Here is a 15,832-nt window from a genome sequence, read left to right as displayed (position 1 = left end):
CGATTTGGGACGTTGTAGTCCATTGAGAGTGGAAGGACTAGACCAATGCCAACCTGCATAGACACGTGGAACGACGTGATTTACGTGCAAGGATGTTATTGGGAGGCAAAAGATCATATAACAACCTTTAGAGGCCTGTTCACGTAGTTGACGGTGTTATAAGGCCATGGCGTAATGGAAAACGACTTGGGACATCGTAGTCCATTGAGAGTGGAAGGACTAGACCAATCTCAACCTGCACAGACACGTGGAACGACGTGGTTTACGTGCAAGGACGTTATTACGAGGCGAAAGGCCATATAAAAACCTTCAGAGGCCAGTACACGTAGTTGACGGTGTTATAAGGCCATTGCGCAATGTAAGACGATATGGGACGTTGTAGTACATTGAGTGTCAAGGGAATAAACCAATGGTAACCAGTGGACACACGCGGAACCACGTGATTTAAGTGTAAGGTCATATTTAAGCGGCAAAAGGTCATATATTAGGCTGTAGAGGCCTGTACACGTAGTTGGTGGTGTTATAATGTCATGGCACAATGGAAAACAACTTGGGACGTCGTAGTGCATTGATAGTGAAAAGACTAGACCAATGGCAACCTGACCAGACACGTGGAACGACGTGATTTACGTGCAAGGACGTTATTACGAGGCAAAAGGCCATATAAAAACCTTTAGAGGCCAGTACACGTAGTTGACGGTGCTATAAAGCAATTGCGCAATGTAAGACGATTTGGGACGTTGTAGTCCATTGAGAGTGGAAGGACTAGACCAATGCCAACCTGCATAGACACGTGGAACGACGTGATTTACGTGCAAGGATGTTATTGGGAGGCAAAAGATCATATAACAACCTTTAGAGGCCTGTTCACGTAGTTGACGGTGTTATAAGGCCATGGCGTAATGGAAAACGACTTGGGACATCGTAGTCCATTGAGAGTGGAAGGACTAGACCAATCTCAACCTGCACAGACACGTGGAACGACGTGGTTTACGTGCAAGGACGTTATTACGAGGCGAAAGGCCATATAAAAACCTTCAGAGGCCAGTACACGTAGTTGACGGTGTTATAAGGCCATTGCGCAATGTAAGACGATATGGGACGTTGTAGTACATTGAGTGTCAAGGGAATAAACCAATGGTAACCAGTGGACACACGCGGAACCACGTGATTTAAGTGTAAGGTCATATTTAAGCGGCAAAAGGTCATATATTAGGCTGTAGAGGCCTGTACACGTAGTTGGTGGTGTTATAATGTCATGGCACAATGGAAAACAACTTGGGACGTCGTAGTGCATTGAGAGTGAAAGGACCAGACCAATGGCAACTTGCGCAGACATGTGGAACGACGTGATTGATGTGTAAGGTCATTATTAGGCGGTAAAAGGTCATATAACAGCCTTTAGAGGCCTGCTCACGTAGTTGACGGTGTTATAAGGCTATTCCGCAATGTAAAACGATTTGGGACGTCGTACTACATTTGTAGTGGTAGGACTAGAGCAATGGCAACCTGAACAGACACGTGGAACTACGTGATTTACGTGTAAGGCCGTTTTAGGCGGCAAAAGGTTATATAACAACCTTTAGAGGCCTGTTCACGTAGTTGACGGTGTTATAAAGCCATGGCGTTATGGAAAACGATTTGGGACGTCGTAGTACATTGGTAGTGGTAGGATTAGACCAATGGCAACCTGAACAGACACGTGTAACAACGTGATTTACGTGTAAGGCGGTTATTAGGCGGCAAAAGCTTATATAACAACCTTTACAGGCCTGCGCACGTAGTTGACGGTGTTATAAGGGCATGGCGTAATGGAAAACGACTTGGGACGTAGTAGTCCATTGAGGGTGGAAGGACTAGACCAATGCCAACCTGCACAGACACGTGGAACGACGTGATTTACGTGCGAGGATGTTATTAGGAGGCAAAAGATCATATAACAACCTTTAGAGGCCTGTTCACGTAGTTGACGGTGTTATAAGGCCATGGCGTAATGGAAAACGACTTGGGACGTCGTAGTCCATTGAGAGTGGAAGGACTAGACCAATCTCAACCTGCACAGACACGTGGAACGACGTAATTTACGTGCAAGGACGTTATTACGAGGCAAAAGGCCATATAAAAACCTTTAGAGGCCAGTACACGTAGTTGACGGTGATATAAGGCCATGGCGCAATAGAAAACGATTTGGGACTTTATAGTCCATTGAGAGTGGAAGGAGTATCCCAATGGTAACCAGTGCAGACAGTCGGAACCACCTGATTTACGCATGAGGTCTTTATTAGACAGCAGAATGCCATATTACAGCATTGAGAGGATTGTACGCTGAGTTGACGGTGTTACAGGGCCATGGCGCAATGGAAAACAACTTGGGACGTTGTAGTCTGTTGATAGTGAAAGGAATAGACCAATGGCAACATGCCCAGACATGTGGAACGACGTGATTGATGTGTAAGGCCATTATAAGGCGGCAAAAATTCATATAACAGCATTTAGAGGCCTGTTAGCGCAGTTGACGGTGTTATAAGGGTATTGCGCAATGTAAATTAATTTGGGACGTCGTAGTACATTGATAGTGGAAGGACTAGACCAATGTCAACCTGCACAGACTCGTGGAACGACGTGATATACCTGCAAGGACGATAATAGGAGGCAAAAGGTCATATAACATCTTTTAGAGGCCTGTACACGTAGTTGACGGTGTTATAAGGCCATGGCACAATGGAAAACAACTTGGGACGTCGTAGTGCATTGAGATTGAAAGGACCAGACCAATGGCAACTGGCCCAGACATGTGGAACGACGTGATTGATGTGTAAGGTCATTATTAGGCGGTAAAATGTCATATAACAGTCTTTAGAGGCCTGTTCATGCAGTTGACGGTGTTATAAGGCTTTTGCGCAATGTAAAACGATTTGGGACGTCGTAGTACATTACCAGTGGAAGGACTAGACCAATGGCAAACTGCACAGACATGTGGAGCGGCGTGATTTTTGTGCAAGGCCATTATTAGGCGGCAAACGGTCATATAACAGACTTTAGAGGACTGTACGCGTAGTTGACGGTGTTATAACGTCATGACGCAATCGAAAACGACTTAGGAGGTCGTAGTACATTACCAGTGGAAGGACTAGACCAATGGCAACTTGCCCAGACATGTGGAAACACGTGATTTATGTGTAAGGTCATAATTAGGCGGCAAAAGGTCATATATTAGGCTTTAGAGACCTGTACACGTAGTTGGCGGTGTTATAATGTCATGGCACAATGAAAAACAACTTGGGAAGTCGTAGTCCATTGATAGTGAAAGGACTAGAGAAATGGCAACCTGCACAGACATGTGGAACGACGTGATTTGTGTGTAAGGCCATTATTAGGCGGCAAAAGGCCATATAAAAATCTTTAGAGGCCTGCTCACGTAGTTGACGGTGTTATAAGGCTATTCCGCAATGTAAAACGATTTGGGACGTCGTAGTACATTTGTAGTGGTAGGACTAGAGCAATGGCAACCTGAACAGACACATGGAACCACGTGATTTACGTGTAAGGCCGTTTTAGGCGGCAAAAGGTTATATGACAACCTTTAGAGGCCTGTTCACGTAGTTGACGGTGTTATAAGGCCATGCCGTTATGGAAAACGACTTGGGACGTCGTAGTCCATTAAGAGTAAAAGGACTAAACCAAAGGCAACTTGCCCAGACATTTGGAACGACGTGATTGATGTGTAAGGCCATTATTAGGCGGCAAAAGGTCATATATTAGGCTTTAGAGACCTGTACACGTAGTTGGCGGTGTTATAATGTCATGGCACAATGGAAAACAACTTGGGAAGTCGTAGTCCATTGATAGTGAAAGGACTAGAGAAATGGCAACCTGCACAGACATGTGGAACGACGTGATTTGTGTGTAAGGCCATTATTAGGCGGCAAAATGCCATATAAAAATCTTTAGAGGCCTGCTCACGTAGTTGACGGTGTTATAAGGCTATTCCGCAATGTAAAACGATTTGGGACGTCGTAGTACATTTGTAGTGGTAGGACTAGAGCAATGGCAACCTGAACAGACACATGGAACCACGTGATTTACGTGTAAGGCCGTTTTAGGCGACAAAAGGTTATATGACAACCTTTAGAGGCCTGTTCACGTAGTTGACGGTGTTATAAGGCCATGCCGTTATGGAAAACGACTTGGGACGTCGTAGTCCATTGAGAGTAAAAGGACTAAACCAATGGCAACTTGCCCAGACATTTGGAACGACGTGATTGATGTGTAAGGCCATTATTAGGCGGCAAAAGGTCATATAACATCCTTTAGAGGCCTGTTCACGTAGTTGACGGTGTTATAACGCTATTGCGCAATGGAAAAGAACTTGGGACGTCGTAGTGTATTCATAGTGAAAGGACTAGACCAATGGCAACTTGCCCAGACATGTGGAACGACGTGATTTATGTATAAGGTCATTATTTGGCGGCAAAAGGTCATATAACAGCCTTTAGAAGCCTGTACACGTAGTTGACGGTGTTATAACGTCATGGCGCCATGGAAAACGATTTGGACGTCATAGTCCATTGAGACTGGTGGGAATAGACCAATGGTAACCAATGCAGACACGCGGAACCACGTGATTTGCGTGTAAGGCCATTATTAGGCACTAAAAGGTGATATAACGGACTTTAGAGGACTGTACGCGTAGTTGAAGGTGTTATAAGGCTATTGCGCAGTGGAAAAGAACTTGGGAAGTCGTAGTGCATTGATAGTGAAAGGACCAGACCAATGGCAACTTGCCCAGACATGTGGAACGACGTGATTGATGTGTAAGGCCATTATTAGGCGGCAAAAGGTCATATAACAGACTTTAGAGGACTGTACGCGCAGGTGACGGTGTTATAAGGCCATGGCGTAATGGAAATGATTTGGGACGTCGTAGTACATTGATAGTGGAAGTACTAGACCAATGCCAACCTACACAGACACGTGGAACGACGTGATATACGTGCAAGGTTGATAATAGGGGGCAAAAGGTCATATAACATCTTTTAGAGGCTTGTACACGTAGTTGACGGTGTTATAAGGCAATGGCACAATGGAAAACAACTTGGGACGTCGTAGTGCATTGATAGTGAAAGGACTACACCAATGGCAACTTGCCCAGACATGTGGAACGACGTGATTTATGGATAAGGCCATTATTACGCGGCAAAAGGCCATATAAAAACCTTTAGAGGGCTGCTCACGTAGTTGACGGTGTTATAAGGCTATTCCGCAATGCAAAACGATTTGGGACGTCGTAGTACATTTGTAGTGGTAGGACTAGAGCAATGGCAACTTGCCCAGACATGTGGAACGACGTGATTTATGTATAAGGCCATTATTAGGCGGCAAAAGGTTATATAACAACCTTTAGAGGCCTGTTCACGTAGTTGACGGTGTTATAAGGCCATGGCGTTATGGAAAACGATTTGGAACGTCGTAGTACATTAGTAGTGGTAGGACTAGACCAATGGCAACCTGAACAGACACGTGTAACAACGTGATTTACGTGTAAGGCGGTTATTAGGCGGCAAAAGCTTATATAACAACCTTTACAGGCCTGTGCACGTAGTTGACGGTGTTATAAGGCCATGGCGTAATGGAAAACGACTTGGGACGTAGTAGTCCATTGAGAGTGGAAGGACTAGACCAATGCGAACCTGCATAGACACGTGGAACGACGTGATTTACGTGCAAGAACGTTATTAGGAGGCAAAAGGTCATATAACAACCTTTAGAGGCCTGTTCACGTAGTTGACGGTGTTATAAGGCCATGGCGTAATGGAAAACGACTTGGGACGTCTTGTCCATTGAGAGTGGAAGGACTAGACCAATGCCAACCTGCACAGACACGTGGAACGACGTGATATACGTGCAAGGTTGATAATAGGGGGCAAAAGGTCATATAACATCTTTTAGAGGCTTGTACACGTAGTTGACGGTGTTATAAGGCAATGGCACAATGGAAAACAACTTGGGACGTCGTAGTGCATTAATAGTGAAAGGACTACACCAATGGCAACTTGCCCAGACATGTGGAACGACGTGATTTATGGATAAGGCCATTATTACGCGGCAAAAGGCCATATAAAAACCTTTAGAGGGCTGCTCACGTAGTTGACGGTGTTATAAGGCTATTCCGCAATGCAAAACGATTTGGGACGTCGTAGTACATTTGTAGTGGTAGGACTAGAGCAATGGTAACTTGCCCAGACATGTGGAACGACGTGATTTATGTATAAGGCCATTATTAGGCGGCAAAAGGTCATATAACAGCCTTTAGAGCCCTGTACACGTAGTTGAAGGTGTTATAATTTCATGGCACCATGGAAAACAACTTGGGACGTCGTAGTGCATTGATAGTGAAAGGACTAGACCAATGGCAACCTGAACAGACACGTGAAGCCACGTGATTTATGTGTAAGGCCATTATTAGGCGGCAAACGGTCATATAACAGACTTTAGAGGACTGTACGCGTAGTTCACGGTGTTATAACGTCATGACGCAATCGAAAACGACTTAGGAGGTCGTAGTACATTACCAGTGGAAGGACTAGACCAATGCCAACTTGCCCAGAAATGTGGAACCACGTGATTTATGTGTAAGGTCATAATTAGGCGGCAAAAGGTCATATAACTGCCTTTAGAGGCCTGTACACGTAGTTGACGGTATTATATTGTCATGGCACAATGGAAAACAACTTGGGACGTCGTAGTGCATTGATAGTGAAAATACTAGACCAATGGCAGCTTGCCCAGACATGTGGAACGACGTGATTGATGTGTAAGGTCATTATTAGACGGCAAAAGGTCATATAACAGACTTTAGAGGCCTGTTCATGTAGTTGACGGTGTTATAACGTCATGCAGCAATGGAAATAGACTTGGGACGTTGTAGTTCATTGAGTGTCGAGGGAATAAACCAATGGTAACCAGTGTAGACACGCGGAACCACGTGATTTATGTGTAACGTCATTATTAGGCACCAAAAGGTGATATAACGGACTTTAGAGGACTGTACGCGTAGTTGACGGTGTTATAAGGCTATTGCGCAAAGGAAATGATTTGGGACGTCGTAGTACATTGATAGTGGAAGGACTAGACCAATGCCAACCTGCACAGACACATGGAACGACGTGATATACGTGCAAGGACGATAATAGGGGGCAAAAGGTCATATAACAAGCCTTTGGAGGCCTTTACACGTAGTTGACGGTATTATAATGTCATGGCACAATGGAAAACAATTGGAACGTCGTAGTGCATTGATAGTGAAAGGACTAGACCAATCGCAACTTGCCCAGACATGTGGAACGACGTGATTTATGTGTAGGGCCATCATTAGGCGGCAAAAGGCCATATAAAAACCTTTAGAGGGCTGCTCACGTAGGTGACGGTGTTATAAGGCTATTCCGCAATGTGAAACGATTTGGGACGTCGTAGTACATTGATAGTGGAAGGACTAGACCAATGCCAACCTGCACAGACACGTGGAACGACGTGATATACGTGCAAGGTTGATAATAGGGGGCAAAAGGTCATATAACATCTTTTAGAGGCTTGTACACGTAGTTGACGGTGTTATAAGGCAATGGCACAATGGAAAACAACTTGGGACGTCGTAGTGCATTAATAGTGAAAGGACTAGACCAATGGCAACCTGAACAGACACGTGAAGCCACGTGATTTATGTGTAAGGCCATTATTAGGCGGCAAACGGTCATATAACAGACTTTAGAGGACTGTACGCGGAGTTGACGGTGTTATAACGTCATGACGCAATCGAAAACGACTTAGGAGGTCGTAGTACATTACCAGTGGAAGGACTAGACCAATGGCAACTTGCCCAGACATGTGGAACCACGTGATTTATGTGTAAGGTCATAATTAGGCGGCAAAAGGTCATATATTAGGCTTTGGAGACGTGTACACGTAGTTGGCGGTGTTATAATGTCATGGCACAATGGAAAACAACTTGGGACGTCGTAGTGCATTGATAGTGAAAATACTAGACCAATGGCAACTTGCCCAGACATGTGGAACGACGTGATTGATGTGTAAGGTCATTATTAGACGGCAAAAGGTCATATAACAGACTTTAGAGGCCTTTTCATGTAGTTGACGGTGTTATAACGTCATGCAGCAATGGAAATAGACTTGGGACGTTGTAGTTCATTGAGTGTCGAGGGAATAAACCAATGGTAACCAGTGTAGACACGCGGAACCACGTGATTTATGTGTAACGTCATTATTAGGCACCAAAAGGTGATATAACGGACTTTAGAGGACTGTACGCGTAGTTGACGGTGTTATAAGGCTATTGCGCAGTGGAAATGATTTGGGACGTCGTAGTACATTGATAGTGAAAGGAATAGACCAATGGCAACTTGCCCAGACATGTGGAACGACGTGATTTATGTGTAAGGCCATTATAAGGCGGCAAAAATTCATATAACAGCCTTTAGAGGCCTGTTAGCGCAGTTGACGGTGTTATAAGGGTATTGCGCAATGTAAATTAATTTGGGACGTCGTAGTACATTGATAGTGGAAGGACTAGACCAATGCCAACCTGCACAGACACGTGGAACGACGTGATATACGTGCAAGGACGAGAATAGGAGGCAAACGGTCATATAACAACCTTTAGAGGCCTGTTCACGTAGTTGGCGGTGTTATAATGTCATGGCACAATGGAAAACAATTGGAACGTCGTAGTGCATTGATAGTGGAAGGACTAGACCAATGCCAACCTGCACAGACACGTGGAACGACGTGATTTACGTGCGAGGATGTTATTAGGAGGCAAAAGATCATATAACAACCTTTAGAGGCCTGTTCACGTAGTTGACGGTGTTATAAGGCCATGGCGTAATGGAAAACGACTTGGGACGTCGTAGTCCATTGAGAGTGGAAGGACTAGACCAATCTCAACCTGCACAGACACGTGGAACGACGTAATTTACGTGCAAGGACGATAATAGGAGGCAAAAGGTCATATAACATCTTTTAGAGGCCTGTACACGTAGTTGACGGTGTTATAAGGCCATGGCACAATGTAAGACGATTTGGGACGTTGTAGTACATTGAGTGTCAAGGGAATAAACCAATGGTAACCAGTGGACACACGCGGAACCACGTGATTTATGTGTAAGGTCATAATTAGGCGGCAAAAGGTCATATATTAGGCTATAGAGGCCTGTACACGTAGTTGGTGGTGTTATAATGTCATGGCACAATGGAAAACAACTTGCGACGTCGTAGTGCATTGAGAGTGAAAGGACCAGACCAATGGCAACTTGCCCAGACATGTGGAAGGACGTGATTGATGTGTAAGGTCATTATTAGGCGGTAAAAGGTCATATAACAGCCTTTAGAGGCCTGCTCACGTAGTTGACCATGTTATAAGGCTATTCCGCAATGAAAAACGATTTGGGACGTCGTAGTACATTTGTAGTGGTAGGACTAGAGCAATGGCAACCTGAACAGACACGTGGAACTACGTGATTTACGTGTAAGGCCGTTTTAGGCGGCAAAAGGTTATATAACAACCTTTAGAGGCCTGTTCACGTAGTTGACGGTGTTATAAGGCCATGGCGTTATGAAAAACGATTTGGGTTGTCGTAGTACATTCGTAGTGGTAGGACTAGACCAATGGCAACCTGAACAGACACGTGTAACAACGTGATTTACGTGTAAGGCGGTTATTAGGCGGCAAAAACTTATATAACAACCTTTACAGGCCTGTGCACGTAGTTGACGGTGTTATAAGGCCATGGCGTAATGGAAAACGACTTGGGACGTAGTAGTCCATTGAGAGTGGAAGGACTAGACCAATGCGAACCTGCATAGACACGTGGAACGACGTGATTTACGTGCAAGAACGTTATTAGGAGGCAAAAAGTCATATAACAACCTTTAGAGGCCTGTTCACGTAGTTGACGGTGTTATAAGGCCATGGCGTAATGGAAAACGACTTGGGACGTCTTGTCCATTGAGAGTGGAAGGACTAGACCAATGCCAACCTGCACAGACACGTGGAACGACGTGATTTTGCGTGCGAGGATGTTATTAGGAGGCAAAAGATCATACAACAACCTTTAGAGGCCTGTTCACGTAGTTGACGGTGTTATAAGGCCATGGCGTAATGGAAAACGACTTGGGACGTCGTAGTCCATTGAGAGTGGAAGGACTAGACCAATCTCAACCTGCACAGACACGTGGAACGACGTAATTTACGTGCAAGGACGTTATTACGAGGCAAAAGGCCATATAAAAATCTTTAGAGGCCAGTACACGTAGTTGACGGTGATATAACGTCATGGCGCCATGGAAAACGATTGGGACGTCATAGTCCATTGAGATTGGTGGGAATAGACCAATGGTAACCAATGCAGACACGCGGAACCACGTGATTTGCGTGTAAGGCCATTATTAGGCAGCAAAATGGCATACAACAGGATTTAGAGGCCTGTAGAAGTAGTTGACGTTGTTATAACGTCATGACGCAATGGAAAACAACTTGGGACGTCGTAGTGCATTGCCCAGACATGTGGAACGACGTGATTTACGTGCAAGGACGTTATTACGAGGCAAAAGGCCATATAAAAACCTTTAGAGGCCAGTACACGTAGTTGACGGTGTTATAAGGCCATTGCGCAATGTAAGACGATTTGGGACGTTGTAGTACATTGAGTGTCAAGGGAATAAACCAATTGTAACCAGTGGAGACACGCGGAACCACGTGATTTAAGTGTAAGGTCATAATTAGGCGGCAAAATGTCATATATTAGGGTGTAGAGGCCTGTACACGTAGTTGGTGGTGTTATAATGTCATGGCACAATGGAAAACAACTTGGGACGTCGTAGTGCATTGAGAGTGAAAGGACCAGACCAATGGCAACTTGCCTAGACATGTGGAAAGACGTGATTGATGTGTAAGGTCATTATTAGGCGGTAAAAGGTCATATAACTGCCTTTAGAGGCCTGTACACGTAGTTGACGGTATTATATTGTCATGGCACAATGGAAAACAACTTGGGACGTCGTAGTGCATTGATAGTGAAAAGACTAGACCAATGGCAACTTGCCCAGATATGTGGAACGACGTGATTCATGTGTAAGGCCATTATTACGCGGCAAAAGGCCATATAAAAACCTTTAGATGGCTGCTCAAGTAGTTGACGGTGTTATAAGGCTATTGTGCAATGTAAAACGATTTGGAACGTCGTAGTACATTCGTAGTGGTAGGACTAGACCAATGGCAACCTGAACAGACACGTGGAACCACGTGATTTACGTGTAAGGTCATTATTAGGCGGCAAAAGGTCATATAACAGTCTTTAGAGGCCTGTTCATGCAGTTGACGGTGTTTTAAGGCTTTTGCACAATGTAAAACGATTTGGGACGTCGTAGTACATTAACAGTGGAAGGACTAGACCAATGGCAAACTGCACAGACTCGTGGAACGACGTGATATACGTGCAAGGACGATAATAGGAGGCAAAAGGTTATATAACAACCTTTAGAGACCTGTTCACTTAGTTGACATTGCGCAATGTAAAACGATTTGGGACGTCGTAGTCCATTGATAGTGAAAGGACGAGACCAATGGCAACCTGAACAGACACGTGGAAACACGTGATTTATGTGTAAGGCCATTATTAGGCGGCAAACGGTCATATAACAGACTTTAGAGGACTGTACGCGTAGTTGACGGTGTTATAACGTCATGACGCATTCAAAAACGACTTAGGAGGTCGTAGTACATTACCAGTGGAAGGACTAGACCAATGGCAACTTGCCCAGACATGTGGAACCACGTGATTTACGTGTAAGGTCATAATTAGGCGGCAAAAGGTCATATATTAGGCTTTAGAGACCTGTACACGTAGTTGGCGGTGTTATAATGTCATGGCACAATGGAAAACAACTTGGGAAGTCGTAGTCCATTGATAGTGAAAGGACTAGAGAAATGGCAACCTGTACAGACATGTGGAACGACATGATTTGTGTGTAAGGCCATTATTAGGCGGCAAAAGGCCATATAAAAATCTTTAGAGGCCTGTACACGTAGTTGACGGTGTTATAACGTCATGGCGCCATGGAAAACGATTGGGACGTCATAGTCCATTGAGACTGGTGGGAATAGACCAATGGTAACCAATGCAGACACGCGGAACCACGTGATTTGCGTGTAAGGCCATTATTAGGCAGCAAAATGGCATACAACAGGATTTAGAGGCCTGTAGAAGTAGTTGACGTTGTTATAACGTCATGACGCAATGGAAAACAACTTGGGACGTCGTAGTGCATTGCCCAGACATGTGGAACGACGTGATTTACGTGCAAGGACGTTATTACGAGGCAAAAGGCCATATAAAAACCTTTAGAGGCCAGTACACGTAGTTGACGGTGTTATAAGGCCATGGCGTAATGGAAAACGACTTGGGACGTCTTGTCCATTGAGAGTGGAAGGACTAGACCAATGCCAACCTGCATAGACACGTGGAACGACGTGATTTACGTGCGAGGATGTTATTAGGCGGCAAAAGATCATATAACAACCTTTAGAGGCCTGTTCACGTAGTTGACGGTGTTATAAGGCCATGGCGTAATGGAAAACGACTTGGGACGTCGTAGTCCATTGAGAGTGGAAGGACTAGACCAATCTCAACCTGCACAGACTCGTGAAACGACGTGATATACGTGCAAGGACGATAATAGGAGGCAAAAGGTCATATAACATCTTTTAGAGGCCTGTACACGTAGTTGACGGTGTTATAAGGCCATGGCACAATGGAAAACAACTTGGGACGTCGTAGTGCATTGAGATTGAAAGGACCAGACCAATGGCAACTGGCCTAGACATGTGGAACGACGTGATTTTTGTGCAAGATCATTATTAGGCGGCAAAAGGCCATATAAAAATCTTTAGAGGCCTGTACACGTAGTTGACGGTGTTATAACGTCATGGCGCCATGGAAAACGATTGGGACGTCATAGTCCATTGAGACTGGTGGGAATAGACCAATGGTAACCAATGCAGACACGCGGAACCACGTGATTTGCGTGTAAGGCCATTATTAGGCAGCAAAATGGCATACAACAGGATTTAGAGGCCTGTAGAAGTAGTTGACGTTGTTATAACGTCATGACGCAATGGAAAACAACTTGGGACGTCGTAGTGCATTGCCCAGACATGTGGAACGACGTGATTTACGTGCAAGGACGTTATTACGAGGCAAAAGGCCATATAAAAACCTTTAAAGGCCAGTACACGTAGTTGACGGTCTTATAAGGCCATTGCGCAATGTAAGACGATTTGGGACGTTGTAGTACATTGAGTGTCAAGGGAATAAACCAATTGTAACCAGTGGAGACACGCGGAACCACGTGATTTAAGTGTAAGGTCATAATTAGGCGGCAAAAGGTCATATATTAGGGTGTAGAGGCCTGTACACGTAGTTGGTGGTGTTATAATGTCATGGCACAATGGAAAACAACTTGGGACGTCGTAGTGCATTGAGAGTGAAAGGACCAGACCAATGGCAACTTGCCTAGACATGTGGAAAGACGTGATTGATGTGTAAGGTCATTATTAGGCGGTAAAAGGTCATATAACAGCCTTTAGAGGCCTGTACACGTAGTTGACGGTATTATATTGTCATGGCACAATGGAAAACAACTTGGGACGTCGTAGTGCATTGATAGTGAAAAGACTAGACAAATGGCAACTTGCCCAGATATGTGGAACGACGTGATTCATGTGTAAGGCCATTATTACGCGGCAAAAGGCCATATAAAAACCTTTAGATGGCCGCTCAAGTAGTTGACGGTGTTATAAGGCTATTGTGCAATGTAAAACGATTTGGAACGTCGTAGTACATTCGTAGTGGTAGGACTAGACCAATGGCAACCTGAACAGACACGTGGAACCACGTGATTTACGTGTGAGGTCATTATTAGGCGGCAAAAGGTCATATAACAGTCTTTAGAGGCCTGTTCATGCAGTTGACGGTGTTATAAGGCTTTTGCGCAATGAAAAAGAACTTGGGACTTCGTAGTGTATTCATAGTGAAAGGACTAGACCAATGGAAACTTGCGCAGACGTGTCGAACGACGTGATTTATGTGTAACATCATTATTAGGCACCAAAAGGTGATATAACGGACTTTAGAGGACTGTACGCGTAGTTGACGGTGTTATATGGCTATTGCGCAGTGGAAAAGAACTTGGAAGGTCGTAGTGCATTGATAGTGAAAGAACCAGACCAATGGCAACTTGCCCAGACATGTGGAACGACGTGATTGATGTGTAAGGTCATTATTAGACGGCAAAAGGTCATATAACAGACTTTAGAGGCCTGTTCATGTAGTTGACGGTGTTATAACGTCATGCAGCAATGGAAATAGACTTGGGACGTTGTAGTTCATTGAGTGTCGAGGGAATAAACCAATGGTAACCAGTGTAGACACGCGGAACCACGTGATTTATGTGTAACGTCATTATTAGGCACCAAAAGGTGATATAACGGACTTTAGAGGACTGTACGCGTAGTTGACGGTGTTATAAGGCTATTGCGCAGTGGAAAAAAACTTGGGAGGTCGTAGTGCATTGATAGTGAAAGGACCAGACCAATGGCAACTTGCCCAGACATGTGGAACGACGTGATTGATGTGTAAGGCCATTATTAGGCGGCAAAAGGTCATATAACAGACTTTAGAGGACTGTACGCGCAGGTGACGGTGTTATAAGGCCATGGCGTAATGGAAATGATTTGGGACGTCGTAGTACATTGATAGTGGAAGGACTAGACCAATGCCAACCTGCACAGACACATGGAACGACGTGATATACGTGGAAGGACGATAATAGGGGGCAAAAGGTCATATAACATCTTTTAGAGGCCTGTACACGTAGTTGAAGGTGTTATAATTTCATGGCACCATGGAAAACAATTTGGGACGTCGTAGTGCATTGATAGTGAAAGGACTAGACCAATGGCAACCTGAACAGACACGTGAAGCCACGTGATTTATGTGTAAGGCCATTATTAGGCGGCAAACGGTCATATAACAGACTTTAGAGGACTGTACGTGTAGTTGACGGTGTTATAACGTCATGACGCAACCGAAAACGACTTAGGAGGTCGTAGTACATTAACAGTGGAAAGACTAGACCAATGGCAACTTGCCAAGACATGTGGAACCACGTGATTTAAGTGTAAGGCCATAATTAGGCGGCAAAAGGTCATATATTAGGCTTTAGAGGCCTGTACACGTTGTTGGCGGTGTTATAATGTCATGGCACAATGGAAAACAACTTGAGACGTTGTAGTGCATTAAGAGTGAAAGGGCTAGACCAATGGCAACTTGCCCAAACATGTGGAACCACGTGAATTACGTGTAAGGCCATTATTAGGCGGCAAAAGGCCATATAAAAACATGTGGAGGGCTCCTCACGCAGTTGACGGCGTTATAAGGCTATTCCGCAATGTAAAACGATTTGGGACGTCGTAGTATATTCGTAGTGGTAGGACTAGACCAATGGCAACCTGAACAGACACGTGGAACCACGTGAATTACGTGTAAGGCCATTATTAGTTGGCAAAAGGTCATATACCAGCTTTTAGAGGCTAGTACACGTAGTTGACGGTGTTATAAAGCCATTGCGCAATGTAAGACGATTTGGGACGTCGTAGTACATTCATAGTGGTAGGACTAGACCAATGGCAACCTGAACAGACACGTGGAACCATGTGATTTACGTGTAAGGCGGTTATTATGCGGCAGAAGGTCATATA

This window comes from Hydractinia symbiolongicarpus, chromosome 10 (assembly GCF_029227915.1).
Source record: "Hydractinia symbiolongicarpus strain clone_291-10 chromosome 10, HSymV2.1, whole genome shotgun sequence".
NCBI lineage: Eukaryota > Metazoa > Cnidaria > Hydrozoa > Anthoathecata > Hydractiniidae > Hydractinia > Hydractinia symbiolongicarpus.
Note: the sequence above shows the minus strand (reverse complement) of the source record.